This window comes from Lichenostomus cassidix, chromosome 2 (genome assembly GCF_008360975.1).
Source record: "Lichenostomus cassidix isolate B80296 chromosome 2, HeHo_3.0, whole genome shotgun sequence".
In the NCBI taxonomy this organism is placed as follows: Eukaryota; Metazoa; Chordata; class Aves; order Passeriformes; family Meliphagidae; genus Lichenostomus; species Lichenostomus cassidix.
In genome coordinates this window covers 48,404,664-48,420,645 of record NC_139482.1, presented here as the reverse complement: position 1 = coordinate 48,420,645, position 15,982 = coordinate 48,404,664, and the positions used below count along the sequence as shown (strand labels likewise).

Here is a 15,982-nt window from a genome sequence, read left to right as displayed (position 1 = left end):
AAAATGAAAGGATTTAAGGATTTTTATTCTTTTCAACTCTGACACATGAAAGCATTCATCTAAGTGTCCTCAGTCTTTTCTGAACAAGAATATCAGGCTGACTGGATGCTGTGCCAGATCATACATCTGTTTGCATTTAGGCTTCTCTCCACATGGATGAATTTGTAAAGTAGACAAAGCATTACCTTTCCTTTACAGATTCTTTCTGTGCCTAAGGTAATTTTCTCATGATTCAATTTCAGTCACCTTACAATGTCCCAGGACTTCTGTTTTTGTCAAAGTGAGCATTAAAATGACTTACTGAAAACTGAATTCTTCTACTACTACTGTATTTTCCTTCCTTCAAAAGATCTGGCTACGTTTCACCTAAACTTCCTCTTACCCAAATTTTATTATTGGCATTATTACATCATAATGCCATTAATTTCAGTGCAAATCTAAAATGCATTTCAGAAGAAAGTTAAGTTGAATTCAAGCCTCTAATTGTAAAGATATTTTTCCACTACCTGACAGGCAACTCATTAGCAATATTACAAATATGAGATAAGTTGTTTTGCTTTGATTAAGTATCTTAAATCACTACATGCCACCTCCTTTTGTCATTGAGTGGGATGAAAAAAACAACTATGAGCTTCCCTAAGATGCAAAGAAGATATGATGATACAAAAGAAATAATCAGGTTATTTTTTTTTCTGCAAACATAGTTATGTTTTGAGTGTTAGGGTGTTGATCTTGTTCAAGCTTCTGGAATTTCAGAGATATTATTGTGGGTTTTTTTCTCGCAGTGTAAAAGCAAATATGAAATATGTTGTTTTTTCTCAATATATACACTTGTAAAATGTCATGAAAATATGGCTCTTACTTCATAAAAGCTTTTGGGGGTATGGGTGAGAAGAGTGTTAAAATACATATAGTTCTTCAAACCTTTTCACACAATTATAGTTTTCCATTTGGTTGTAGAAGTCCCAGATTCCATGCCAAACGGGAAGATTTACAAGTGTTTTTCTTTGATGTATGCTGTTTTAAAATACATTTCACCCTTGAGGAAATACCCATATGATGAATTTTTTACACCATCAGTAGCAAATTCATCTTAGTGACGATTATTGTCTCTGCTTAGAAATCTTCACATTTATGGATGAAAGCTGCTTCATAAGGTCAAAGACATGAGTTCTCTTTTTCACACTAACTTGAACAAAGCAAAGGTGAAAGCTGTAAAAGATCTTCAAGCTTGCCTGGCACCTGATCAGTTCTGATTTACAAGGATGTTCATATTGCTGCTATTGAATTAATATATTTGCACTAGCCTGCTTTAATTTAGATGTGTTCCAGACCAGTTAACTGGAAGAACTAAATAGGTGTTTAGCATTTAATAGATGTGATTATCGTTTTTATCTAACTTATTAGTAAAGCTGGGTAGCAAATGGTTGCCTCAGCTTCTGAAGTTTTTGGAATTTAAGAAGAGTGTTCCTGTGCCACACAAGGAAAATGTTATATATTCTGTTGGGGTTTTCATGTCTGCCTGTGTGTCCATGCACACACACAGACCTTGTAACAAAAGATGGTGGCAAAATTCTTGCTTTGTAGCCTGCTGGTGAGGGTAGTTAATGAGAAATATAAGCCCAGAGCAAATGAGCTAAACTTAAGTAATTTTTATGTCTGCAATACTACGTTGTGTGCAATGAGTCTTTCTCCTCTCTGCTCAGGAGATCTGCACTGTGCCTGTGGGCTTCTACCTGAGAAATTATTAGAAACAGCCTGCTGTGAAAAGTTTCATTTCTGTGAATCAATGAATCACCGAGAAAGCATTTAGCTGAAAAATTCCCAGTTTTTCTGTTTAGTCATTCATTTTGGTGTTTTCTTCTTGTGTCTTCCATTATTTACCTCCTCTCTTTTCAGAGCATATTTTTCAAAAACTGTTGCTTTCAGATAAATCTGTCGGAATTTTAACAACAGTGATTCTTCAGGCATCTGTCACAACATCTGGACTTGGAGTCCTGAGAATAACTAGCATACTCCCTCCTGTCCTTCTCCTTCATACTTAAAAATCAGAATGAGTATGTAATGTTTTTTCTGCTACCTCTGTTAGTATGTAACACATGAGAGTCTTCATAGGAAAGGAGACATCTTAGAGAAGGTTATACACAGTTCTCAAAGGTGTAAAGTGTTGTGGGCAGTCAGGGCCTGGCGTATTAGATCCTGCCTCTGCCTCTTCAGCAGCACAGTTTTCTGCCCTTGCTTGTCTTCCTTCTTGCTGTCTTGTTCCAGCTGCTTTTTCCTGTCTCCACAACTGCAGCTGGCTCTTGTGCTTGTATTCAGATGCTTTTTCAACACTGAGCTGTCTCTGATTCCTTAAAGTGGCTTCAAGCTTCTGTTTCTCTGTGTTTTCTTCCAGCTTCCCATGCTGTGCAGCTACAGGATATGGACAGGAAGGTCCAGGTTGCCAGATGTGCCCAAAGCAGATTTTGTCCCAAGAGACTTTTTTTTTTTTTCCCCCCTGGTTGAGCTGAACTAGCTATGCTTTTTTCTCCAGCCACATCAGCTCTTCTGGCTAGGCTGGGTTTTGCATGGTGTGCTTTAATGAACTCATTGAAAGCTTCAGGCTGGTTCATCATATCTAATTTAGCTAACTTTGCAGTCATTACTTCACAGTAGACAGTGCCATGCTGTACTAAACTGATGATGGCTGCTTTTCTAATCTAGACATTCAAAACTACTTGAGTAGACCAAGCAAAATCCATTTTTAAACAGCATTATTGTTCAGATTTTGTCTTCTAAATAAGGCACCTGATTAGCTGAAAGAATATAGTTTGTAATTTCTGCAACTTAATTTCTTTATCTGAAAATAATCACAAGAATTTCCAAATGCTTTCAGAATTTTTGTGGGTAAATTCAGAAGTAGAATATGAGTCTGGTGAGGAGGCAGAGAACAGCACAAATAGAGCAAACTGCGTTGCTCTCACAAATCTGAGTGTTGGCCCTTCAGGTTCCATGCACACTCTTCTTCCTACACCTAACAAAGCCGTGAACTTTACATAGCCAACAAATGTCACCAGGAGAGGCTTTCACACAGCTTGTGCATTACTAGCTTGTGCTTCTTAACAGAGGAAAACACTTTAGTGTGTGCATTTTTTGCACTAATGTACACTGGCTATATCTTGAGAAACGTATGCTGAGCACCTAGTGAAAGTTTTATCTTAGTTTTGCAGACCACTGTACTGTAGAAGCCAAAGCCTGTTCTGTCAATTAGCTACTTTAAAACCACCCTTAAATTACATTAAGGCAAAGCTGGTAAAAGCTTGTACTCATTTAGTGTGTAAAAGAGGCTCCAAAGTTACTGAGGTTTATAAAGGTACAAGATGTTCAAACATCAGGTTTTGTTAGTTTTTTGTTTGTTTGTTTTTGCTTAGGTTTTTTTTTTCAGAAGAGCTCTAACATTTCATCCCACACTCAACTGACAAAACATTAGATGTTTTCAAGCTCCTCCTCAAGGATTTATCCTTAAGAACCTTGACTACATTCAAGAGAGATGTGTTTGAGTTGGGGTCACAGTTGCTTGTTTCTGACCTTAGTTTTTACCCCCTCTCCTCTATTTGGAAAGCTAAAGGCAAAACAAGGGCAATCATCTTGTGCACTTAGTTAAACTATTAATGAGCAATACTTTAGGGATAAAGCAGCCTTGTCCATCCAGTGAAGCAAGGAGCAGGTCCCAGTGAAGAGCCTTTCAACCCCCTGAATTTAATGTTTCACATAAGCGAACTGACAAGCAGCTTCTGCACTTATGTGCAAGGCTAACTCATGGTACCACGACACTGCCCATTTGACAAATTTGTTGATAAACAGTGTCACACATCCTCCATTACACCTGGTAAGGGCAAAATTAGGAAGTTTTCTGTGCAGATCTTTATAAAAATATATCTTTTGAAAATATCTCAACTGTGGTGCCAACAAAAACCTTTGTTAGCAGTTAGGCACTAGTGTCTTCTGGCCTCTGATTTTTCCTATGTTCATTGCTGCCTTGTGCTTTCCCCATCTGGTTGCCTGTGAACAGTTAGGTTTAATGCTGAAACTGAGGGGATGGCAATGTTTTCAGTGCTCTTTTTTGCACAGTTTGTAGCCGTAGCAGGATTCTAACCCAGAAATATGTAGGGGCATATTTTATCGTGATACTGCAGATCTAAACGAAGACCCCCATGTATTCTATTATGTTTCAGCCCTCTCCTGGATACCATCTGCACTGGAATCAGTGATTTAAAGTTTTAAGATTGCAATGCTTTTTGGGCACCTTGCCCACCCACCCCCTAATAGCACCATATTCCATATTTTTTTGAAGCCATTTTGTGTCAGCAACTCTGTCATCCCTCAGTGGAGATATGGTGTGTAGATTGAACACATTAACATAATATCTGCCATCAATAGCTGACACATCTTGCTGCCCTGGGATGGATTGCAGTGTGTATGGCTGGTATTTATTGCTGAATGGAAAGGAGAAGGGGATGAATGGAGAGAAAATTGTGAGCTGTCCAGATCTCAAACCCAGAAATTTTTAAATCAGTAGTTCTACTGCGTTCCTCTGTCTTCTTAAACGCCTACAGACAACAGGAGTGAAAAGAATATACAGAGACTTACCATTGTTATTAAAGTTGCACTAATGCACGTATTAGGAAGGTAAAAGAGCTGCCTTAGTTAACACAGCAGAAGTGTGATCAAATGCTGCTCTCTCTTGACCTCCTGTAGTTCCCTTTCCTCTGTGTTTTAAGTATCTGAGGACCTTTCTGTATTGCATATTGTTCTTTATGAAGGAGTAAGCTTTGTGTTAGGCTTTGTCAGGCCAACTGCTGGTGCCAGGTCCCCTTTGTCAGGCCCAATAAGGCTTGTCTTTCCTCTCCTTGGAAAGATCAGAGGTGATCTGCAGTGTCTCTTTTGGGAGAAATGTCATGCCCACGCACTCTGCCACCACTCTCACCTGCTGCAGTGTGGTAGCTTTGCCCTGAGGCCTAGGAGAAGGCTGGAGCCATCTCCGGCTGAACATTGTCTGGGGCTGTGCCTTGTGGCTCCTGTGTTTGGCAGCTGTCAGGGGTATCAGCATGTGCACCTCACACGTGCATCCCTCAGTCATGGGCATAACCTCATCCTTCATGATCTGCCTCTCCGATGTGAGCCAGCTTGCTTCCTGCCTCAGAGTCTGCAGTCCCTGCACCTAATACTTATCCCTAACTAGTATTGACTAGGAAAAATCATGGACTCCACAGATGACCCTTCATACACTCTTTTCAGGGTCTTTAAAAAAAAATAACAGGCAAAGTGTTGCCTCTTGCTACTGTTGCTCTTTTAGCCATATGTTCCTTTAGTGCCCTCTAATAGTAATCAATAAGTGCTAGCTATTCCTAAGAGAGAAACAGCATGACGAAAGGGGTGAAAATACCATTGTTTGCTCGCACAGAATTGCTCATCACTGGCACTGTAAACACGGATCGATTATTTCTTTTTTTGTATAATGTGAGGCCACTTCAGGTTTTCTAGAAAATAGGTTGCATTTCTTTTCCTCTTGGCTGCATGTAGCCTGTATTACCTGTTAAAAGGGATACCCAGAGAAATCCCAAATAACTTAGATATCCCATATCTTGCCCTGTTTCCACTAATGTTCTTCTCAGATAATTTGAGTCATAGTTTTAAAAGATACAAATTTTCTAAAAATAGAATAATAAAAAAGTCAAATATTTTACTGAGAAAATCCAGTATATGATAACCTCTGCCTTAAAAGCCCGTGTATTGAACAAATCAGGCAGGAAACAATATGCACACACTGTGTTCTGTGCTCCTGACACAAACCAGAGAGAATGTCTTCAGAGTGTAATTAGTACAACATGTACATTGTGCCTCCTGTGGACCATTAAACACTGTATTCCATAACAGCCAGACCAAACTTCTATGTATACATACATTTGCTATTGTTTTCACAGTAAAACCACTATTTGTATCAATGTGCTGAAGAAATGAAAAGTTTAGGCATTATTAGTGCTGGTTTTATCAATTTTTTTTCTTTCAGTAGGGTTGTAGTTAGGGTTGTTTGTATTCAGATCTGTGTAGAACATCCACAGATTTAAGGTAATCCCTTAAGCTGTGTTGCCCTGGAGTATTTCAACTTCTGTCTAATGTTGCATTTCATTTCTCACAGACAGCATAACATATATTATCAAGGCATAGAACTATATGTGAGAAAAATCACTTCTTAATTAGGAATTTCTCTGGACATTTAGAAGGGCTCTTAACGGGCGCTGTGTCTTTTGAGGCCTTTGATGTCAATTCCATTCTTTCATGCTATTTTCACCTATGGAGAGGAAATCATCTTGGTTCAAACATTGCCAGGATGTCAGAGGTATTTCCAGGGAAACATTTTGAGAAAGTCAGACCTGTTGAAAAGAAATTGAAAGAAAATGGGTATCAAAACAGAAGAAAATAAGTTGAAAGGAACATAGTCTAAAAATGAGCTAGGAGTAGGATGAAGGCCATTTGGAAGATGGCTGAAATACTTTGAATGACTGAAGAAAAAACAACGAACAAAAATGTACAGGGGGAGAAAATGCAGAACATTCAGCAATAAAGAGAAATGAGCAAAATTTTAAAAAAAAAAGAAAAACATTAAAAATAGAAAAGAGGAAAGAATTAAAGGTATGAGACAAAGTATATGAATGGATTGACAGCAAAGATGAAAACAGGAAGTGGATAGGAATGTAAATTTATTTGGAGAGAGATTATGTCCTTAACATAATTATGTGGGCATTATCTGAGTTCCGCTGACAACTTCAAAGTGAGTGAGGGGGAAAAAAATGGAAGATAGGTTCTAATACTTTGGACATCAAAGATGTATGAATATTCATGAATCATAAACTGTAGGTAAACATGGGTGGTTCAGAACTGACAACATCAGGTTTTGGAAATTGTCTTGTGAGATATTGTTTGTGTCAAGTGGAAAACAGATATATTGTGACCAGTGCCAAAGCCTGGTTTTTTTTGTTTTGCTGGAGGGAATCTATATCTCATGCTGCTTTACTGAGTCACTGGTTATAGTCTTAGTTTGGCCTTTCTTTAATAAATTCTACAAAGGGAATGTGGTTCAAAATCAGTATTGTTGTGAGTCTGAGAAGATTTGTATTTCTTCGAAGGTGTGTCTTGAATAATCCAGGCCTTACCTAGACTCATTGAACCCTAAAAATGAAGCTGGAAAAAGTCTTTGAAGGCTGAGATCAATACACTTAGCAGAAAATTTCCTAGGTAATGTTAGGATGGCAAATCTTATATGCAAAATCAGTGTTTGACCATATCTCAAAGTGTCTGCATTTTCCATACTATTCCTCAGCTAATCTGAATGCCAGTATGAAATGGCCCAGTGAGTGAACTTCCTTTCATCACAGGACAGTCATTTTTTACTCAAAGAGTTCTAGCACAACTCTAAGAGTGAGTCTAACAAAGATACACTGCTACTTGAAAAGGGATGTTCTTTCTTGAGGATGGAAACACTGACCTTTTAGAAGTCAGAGCTCAGTGTTAAACTTTTGAAGGTATCTTAAATGAGAAATTATGAGTTATTTCTAAATGATTGAGCTTATTTACCTGTTTTAATACGTGTCTAATATCTGAATTTTGATCTTCTGCAGTTTAAAATTTAGCCAAAAATTAATCACCAGGTCTCCATACATTTAAAAATCTATATAAAATCATGTGAAAAAATTTACAGCGTTTATTTTTACACAGTTGATATAAACAAATCATGCTTGTCTAGTAAACAAGAACAATTATCCTCTTTCAGAAAAGTCAGATTAGAGGTTCTACTGGTTGGTGGTGGACAAAAGATGCAACAAATCTTTATTTTAAAAAATGCAAAAAATCCCATTTTCCTAAACTCACAAGAAATGGAATAGGGCATATTTAATTGCCAACATCTTTTAGACATAATTCTGCCCAGATGGTACTCTTTCTAAGCTATTCTTCAGAGCTGCACTTTTTTTTTTTTCAGTCCATTACCTTCACTTTATCTATAGTTTGTGTTTTCCTGTGGCTTCTGCTGCTCACGTAAGCTCCTCTACTAAAAATATTTGTTCTAGAACCTTTTTGTATATGTGCCTGGTATGCAATGTGAACCTCACATTTCGGAAACTGCAAATTTTTCACATCTTTTTACATCATGAAAAAGTTTTGTCTGTTTGCTTCCTTTCAAATGAAGAATACTTGTCCTTTCAATAGGACTTTAGCAAATTGTGCCAGTAAAGTGAAGATTGCTGTTATGGGTTACTTGGTCATTTTGAAATGGATTCTCTACAAATATTTGTTGCCAGTTTTCCAATAGCTTCTCTTAACTCTTTCTAGGGAAAGAACGAGAAAGAAAGGACTGAGCTTTACACTGAAGTTGTGAGTTAACACTGGATAATGCACTGGTCTGGTGGCAAGTAGCACCAGATCAAGAATCACACTCTGTGTGTCTCTAAGCAAGTTGCTAAATTCTGTAATGGTGTAGCTCACAAGGTAAGAATGCAAACAATAATTTTCTACTGTTATTTACATTGGTCTTTTAAAGAGTTTTTCCTATAAATATTTGGGCAAGGCAAACCCTGGTATATCTTTGGTTACCTTTTGCCCATACCTAAAAGCAAACTTACCACACACATTTCAAGGCCATTCTCCTTGTGCTGCTGTAATATAATGATGCAGTATAAAGTTTGGAAGTTACTGGCGTAGAGTGAAACACAGAGAAGTTCAGGAACAGAGATGAGTCTCCCAAGAATATCTTATCTACCTGCAGTTTACTAGGAACAGGCTCCCTCCTGAGGTAGTCTCTCCTGGTTCAGACCTAGGTGGAAATGCCACAAAGCCAGTCTTTCTCTGTCATGTGAGGATTTCAGTTATTTGTGCAGGTTGGGGTTCAGTGACAATGTTTAAATGCAATATACCAGTAAAAGAAATAAATCATTAGTGTAGCTTAATTCAGTGTTCCTCTTTCTACCTGCCTTAGAATATGGTTAATATTCTTACAGTCAATACATTTTAATTAATATTGGCAATATTTGTGCAATGAATGTGTGCTTCATGGCCACCTAAACTTTAATGCTTTTATTCTTTTATTTCTATTACAGAGTCACTGTTCTTGTTGGAAAATGGAAGAGAGATCTGTAATGTATCAGTGCAAAGTACTTAGCTTGTGAGGACTTCAAAATTGTTTTCTCTAAATCTCTATGGCTTTTTAAAGGCCTCCACATGCTGCTGTATGGGCAAAGCCCTTTTTTTTCTTTAAGTAGACCTTAACAGTTCATCATGCTTTTGAATAACAAGTGGTTGATCATGTACCTTAATTGCAAGAACAGATTGAAGGCACTTGTCCTATTCATCAAAATAAATTGCATATTAGTTAACTAATGAAAAAGTCAGCAGTCAGAAGAACAATACCACAGCAGTGTTAGCAAACATGGGGGCAAAATCCTTAGCTGGTATAAATCAGCATGGCCCTAATCTCTTCAGCTGGGTTGTGTCAGAAGATACCAGGTAATGATCTGATCTTTTTTTGGGTAAACATGAGAAGACTAATGTGCGCTAATTATCTTTTGGGAAATTAGGGGGCAATATTAATTTGTCTCAGATCTTTAGATATTGCTTTGTATCTGTCCTTTTAGACAAAACAATCATGTTGCTCATATAATGCAAGACTTTGACTTTTTCTCTTCTAGGAATGTGATTTGCAATTCTCATTTTACAAGCCAGCTTGATATTCTTACACGCAGAGATTACATGTCTGGGATCAGAATGTTCAGTCATTAGGTGAAGTAAAGAGCTGTGATGCCACAGATACGGCATTTTGAGATCTAGAGAAAAGATTAAAACTAAAGTTATTCAGTGTACAGGAGGAAACACATTTCACATATGAGGGTAAAATTTTTCTTTAAGGGAAGGAGTAAAATAGGTGTTGAAGGTGCAGTGCTGGCTCACAGAAACCAAAGTGTTTTCTGTAACCATTACTTAGGTCTCTTGTCTTGATCGTGGAGATTTTGTTGCTAAGAATTTCTTCTCTGCTGTACGTGCTTTCCAGATATACAAAGTTCCCATCCCTCCAAATATCATCAGTAAATAGGGGTTAGAGGGAGGAAGTAACAACATGGATTTTCTATTTTAATCAATACATTTTCCTATAAAGGCAGCAGTGCAGAAAAATGATTTTGAAGCAGGGGAAAAGAACAGAGGCAGAGCTTCAAGACAAATTAGCAAGGGCCAGCTGATGCAGAGAGGGACTGCAGAAGGGTACAACAAGGTGACTTTTCGGGTTTGTGATAAAAGGGCAGGAAGAGTTCAAAAATGGGGCAGAACAGAGGTAATAGGAAGGGCAAGTCTCCTGCTGAAGGGCAGTTTCCACATGTCTTTAAGAAGACCTTCAGTACATTTGACTATAAGAGTATTGTACCAGCACTTGCTATGAGACTATTATTTGGAGGGGAAAAAAAAAGGCTAAGTGATGGATGATTGGGAAATGCCAGATTTCTGGGAGCTGCGTTGCTTTGAGCCCCCCTGTGCTGTCATGCTGCCTACAGTATAATGTAGGGGCCCTGGAAAAAAAAGCAGGGGTGGGGAGGGAAATGACATGTAGTATTTAAAGAAAGAAACAGTGGAAAAAAATACCTTAAATTACCCTTTTCCAGAGAAATACAGAGTGAAAAAAAAATTATTTTATAGGTCATGCTAAGGGCTTGTCTGACCCAGGACTCTATCTCCATACGTACCAATGTATAGAATACTCCCTTTCCCTGTGTATTCTTTCATTTTCTATTAATCTGCATGATAAAATGGGCTTTAGATGTTTTTCTTTTTTTTTTTTTTTTTTAAAAAGACCTACAGAAGTGTAGCAGCTTTGTAAGGGTTAAGAAGAGGGAAGACTGAGGAAGAGCAGACTGAAGTACCTTCCATTCAGCATTCAGATCCCCTATGTATGATCTTGAGTTTAAGCAATGGACTTCTTCACAAAAGATATACTTGGCTGCTCTGACCACTTTTTGTCAAGTGCTTCTGATTCCAGTGCATGCCACTGTCAGTGACTAGCTGTCAATACCTGGTGAACAATACCAATATCAAGTTGTTTCTAAAGGAAATCACCTACAAAAGAACATGAATTTAAGGTAGCTTATCAGCTCAGCAACACCACTGACCAAGCCTTAAAGACATTTCCCTTGAAGATCTCCTATACGACAAATTATTTTTACATATTTGCAAATGAATTTCAAAATATTTCAAAGGTTTTTCCTGGGTGAGTGAAATAATAATAAAAATTTGTATAAGGGAGAAGTAGCAGGCTCATTTAATTATCCTTTTTCCTTTGCTTTGCATGTCAGAAGTCTTGGCTTTGTTTATATATGACCTTTTCTTCTTCAGAAAGGGGAAATATTTTAGACGCTGCTAATAACTGATGTTTGTGCGAAGAACAGCCCTGATGTGTTTGGCCGTCTTGAAATCTTTTGGTTGTAGAACTTCTTCACTCCTGGAGTAGAAACAATACCCTGAGACTTAGACAATCAATCACACAGCATGAATAATGAGCAGTCTCTCAAAGCAACAGTCACATTTGCATAAACCATTCATTCCATTTACTTGAATGGCCACCAAATTAATGAAAATCAAAAGGAATCCATGGATCATTTACAACCAGGAAGGAGGGCTGAAACCATTGAATAGATGACTTGTTGAAAAAAATGTTCATGGTTCTGTCTTTCCAGAGCAAAAAAGAGGAGGCAGGTTGGAGCAAAAACTACCAGGAAATGAACATGCCCACCCCGACAAGGTTTCTTTCCATATAGGTCCTCTGCATCATACTGTTCCTCTGGCTGTTGTTTTCAAGAGGGTTTGGAGGGAGAGAGAGGAAATCTGGGAATCCCAGTTTGCAAAAATGTGGGGAAAAATAGTTTAAAATATGGGTTTAATTGATTTTTTGCAAGAGGAGAACCAGAGATAAATATTTTCAAGAAATATTAGTTTCTAGAAATGCCTGTAATAATAATTTTTTGTTTATGGTACACTCCATGCTGGGAAAAATCAGTCACAAGGGTCTCTAGATACAGTCAAAACAGGATAGTTTTGAAAGAAACTCAGAAAGACATGTACTCAAATTCTGTCTGTTCCATTTCTCCTATTTTTCTCCTCCTAGTTGTAGAAAGTGCCGACAATGCTCTGCTGTGAGTCTATATTCAATTTCAAGATAGTAAACTCTTCCAGTTGTCATACCTAAGGGCAAAACCTAAAATCAACAAATAGCTTATCAGGAGGTGCTTTTCACTTCTCCGTTCCTGCCACTGCTCAGACTTCCAATTTCTTGGGAACCTGTTTTTCAGAAAAAAACCCCAACCCAAAATGTATGCATTTCTCAAATGTGGATGCAATTAATTTCATTAGGAAATTCTGTAATCCTGATATAAGAACAATTCCATATAGCATAGAAGATCAAATAATGTGTGTCTCTGTCACTATTTAAATTAAAGAAGCATGTCTCTTGTCTAGTTACTGATTACTGAGCTCTATTTTACAACAAAAACTTCCACCTGTTCTTCATACTTTGGCAATATGATATCAACAGAGATTTCATGCATGCCAAAATAATTACCCAAATTAAAAGATACGTATTTATTGCTTTGGTAACTCCCCTGAGTAAGGAGAGAGCACAGTGTACTTCAGATAAGTCACTCCCTATCAGACATGGTCCTACCAGACAGGCTGGTGGTCTCTGTACAGTTCCTCAGCCTGGGCTTTTTCAAAATGTCAATATTTGACACTCACCATTGCTTAAACCACATGCTGATACTCCTGCCAGATGATTCCCTTCTTGCAGGACAGGAATGATCAGTGGGCTGTTCAGAGTCTCCCAGAGAGACCTTTTAACTTAAGTCCTGTGTCAGCAGGTTAAACAGATGGTTCTGTTCAATAACCAACATTCTGCACAGCAGTCCTTGTGAAGACACTCGGCTTAACAGCTGACAAAACCTCGGGAGCTGCCAGTTCCACATGAATCCCATTTTGGGGGAGAAAGGAAGGAAGAACCTCACTCAGGAAGCAGCTTGCTCACTTCTAGAGCAATCCAATCTTTTTAGGTCTTCTTCAATGCTTCTAGGGCTCTTCTGGCAGCTGTTTTGTGGGCTGGGTTTTTTAAGGATTATGGATGAATATACAACATACCTGCTTCTCATGGAGCTTATCCTTCAGAGTTTGAAATACGGGTGCAGTGTTAGTTGAATGAAATGAGCCTGTCCCATTGCATTCTCACAGAAGGGGCCTTATATTCAGAGTTGCCATTGCTCTCCCTGACTTGTTTGGTTACTATTCTTTCTATACTTAAATCTCAGCAGAGTAAGTGCCTGAAATAAAGAACTTCTCTTTCCAAGAAAAAAACCAAGACAACACCTTTTCATACATTTTGTGTATCATTTTAACAATAGCCATCTGATGCAACGTCCAGTTCCAGGAACCCAGAAAGGAGATGGCGTGAGATGTACAGATTTCTGATTTTCTGTGTGAAGAGCACAGACCACTTTTGCTTTCTCCAAAGGCAAATCAAAGGCCTGATGATCTAACTGTAATTTCTCTTCTCTTATTCCATTATATTCAGAAAGCAAAAACTGTGACATCCAAATACCAAATACTTACAATTACTTTTCAGGAAAAATTGTGTGTTAAAATTAGTCCCCATGAAAATCAATTGAATAATATTTTAAAAGTAGCACAGTCATATGAAACAAGCTGCTCATAGAAAGAATGCAGGTGACTTTCCTGACTGAAGTTGCTAAAGAAATAGTTACTGGCATCTGGAAATGTAATTGTTATTGTGCTTTTATTTGTTAAACTAGATCACAAATGAGCTATTTATTTATATTTCTTTGTTGTTTATTCTGCAAAAACCTGCTGAGATACAGACCAGATGTCTGTCTCTGTTCTTTATGACTTTATTTCTCATACCTGCATTTGTCATGGCTTATTGCGTGCCTGACTGCTACTTCCTGTTGATTTATTGTGTAGTTTTACACAATAAATTTTTGTCATATTCTTTGTTCTCCCAGCTGTTTCTCAGTCATCTCAAAGGATACGAATTCTAAGTGGTTCCTCTCTTAATGTTCATGTACTGTGCCTCCTATAGCAGAAAGACAGGCTTTGCCTACCATTTGCAGATATGCATGGATGTCCAAAGCTTTAAGTCACTACAAGGGAACCACCATTTTCACGTATATTTCTTCTCCTTCTGAGCAGGGGGGTCTTATCAGTGCATCTTCTTTTGTCCTCCCAGAACTCACAAGTGTTCAACAAAGCACAAAAGAGAACATTATGGTAGAAATCAACAGGAGAGCAAGGAGTGTCAGTAAAACGAACGTAAATGAGTCATCAGGGGAATGGCAGCTCCAGGGAAGATTCCAGTTACCTGAGGTCATACCCACTTTGTCCTCACAAAGTCTTCCTGTGTGCTGCAGAAGATTGGATTCACAGCTCTGCTCTGTCTTCTCTTCACTAGCTCAATATAATTGTCTATATCCTCCTGACCTCTCTCATCGTATTTCTGATGCCTATTCCACAGACCTTAATTAATGCTGGCTTTCTTGCCCACTTTTTAAACTGAAAACCCCCTGCTGTCTTTACCTTTTAGGAACCAGAACTTTACTGTCAATTTTTTTTTTCTTTTCCTAATATAGCCATCCTTGGTTCTTTTTGTTTTGCCAGTTTAATATGCCCTGACACCCTAGTGTTTGTGAGCAGATCAGCTGGCTTTGGTGGAGCTGCGTCCCTCCATTTCTCAGTGTTTGTCACTGCTTCTGAAGGTCAGACAAACTCAGCCTCCAACCTTCCTATCAAACCTATCTGTTAGCTTTTAATGGCAATCTTTCAACACTGGTAAACTGCCTGATTTAACCTTATTCACACTAAAAGATTCAATATTCACACTAAAAGAAATAAAATGCTTCTGGTTTTAAAGCTAAAGCATTATATAATAATGTGCATACTAAAACACATTGCTACATCAACTATAGTCTTCAACATTTAACCTCCCATGTCCTTGTCACATTTTAAATTAAGTCCTAAAGCTGTATGTTGCTCTGACAAAGTTTGGTGTCTGAATGAAAATCCAAAGAACCCATATTGGGGATAAGGCTCTAAATAGCATGTAGAACCAAACCCTTAGGGCACCAGTTTCACCAAGAAAGGACTGTCCTACTAGTAAATACAGAAAACAAACGGAGTCAGAATTTTGTGAAAAAACTTTCAGAAATCCAGAATAATATGAGGGATTTCAACTGATCTCCAGGTTACTTTGAAATGGACCTTCTCCACACCATGCCAGCCCTCATTCCAACCTTCCAGCTCCTTTTTTGAACCACTTCAATGCATTTCTCTGTATTCTTGGAGGCTGTACAGATGATAAAATCACACAGCTGTATTTGCTCGCTCCATAGCTAGATACTTATCTGAATCTTTTACAACCATCTGCTACTTTCTCAGACAGGTAATGGAGCAGAACATCAACAAAAAAACCAACCAAAACAAAAAAACCCAACAACAACTCCCCCCCCGCAAAACACTACCCACCCCCCCCCCAAAAAAAAGTGCCTAACTTAGATATGTGAATTTTATCCTAAGATCAAGGAAAAGTTATATAATCCATTACTTTTTGGTTTAGCACCATGAGAGCTGAAGGGCATACTATCATGGAGATTTCTTTCCCCTGCTAAAAGTGGTAGTACTTCTAAATATTCATGATATCATTATACAGTTTATCAAATCCAAAGCTTTTAATTTAGAGCACATCTCAGTCATGTATCACTTGTAGCCAGAAGTGGTTTTTATTTCTTTTAACATTTGAATCCAAAGTATGCAGAATGGATAGACTATGAATTTTAAGCTCCTCTCGTCTCTCCTCAGATTCTTTCATTTGCACTATTTTGTTTTGATTTCTTAAACAGGTTTTGCTTTTGAG

The 15,982-nt window shown here is 38.0% G+C and overlaps 1 long non-coding RNA gene across 1 annotated transcript in view; it reads left to right on the top strand.

The window, feature by feature from the left end:
• Window positions 1-9,242, top strand: part of LOC146441335 (uncharacterized) — a 215,949-nt gene extending 206,707 nt beyond the window's left edge. Inside the window, exon 4 of the long non-coding RNA XR_014849861.1 lies at window positions 9,132-9,242. This is a non-coding gene — a long non-coding RNA (uncharacterized LOC146441335). The remainder of the gene's footprint in view (window positions 1-9,131) is intronic.
• Window positions 9,243-15,982: the final 6,740 nt, after the last annotated feature.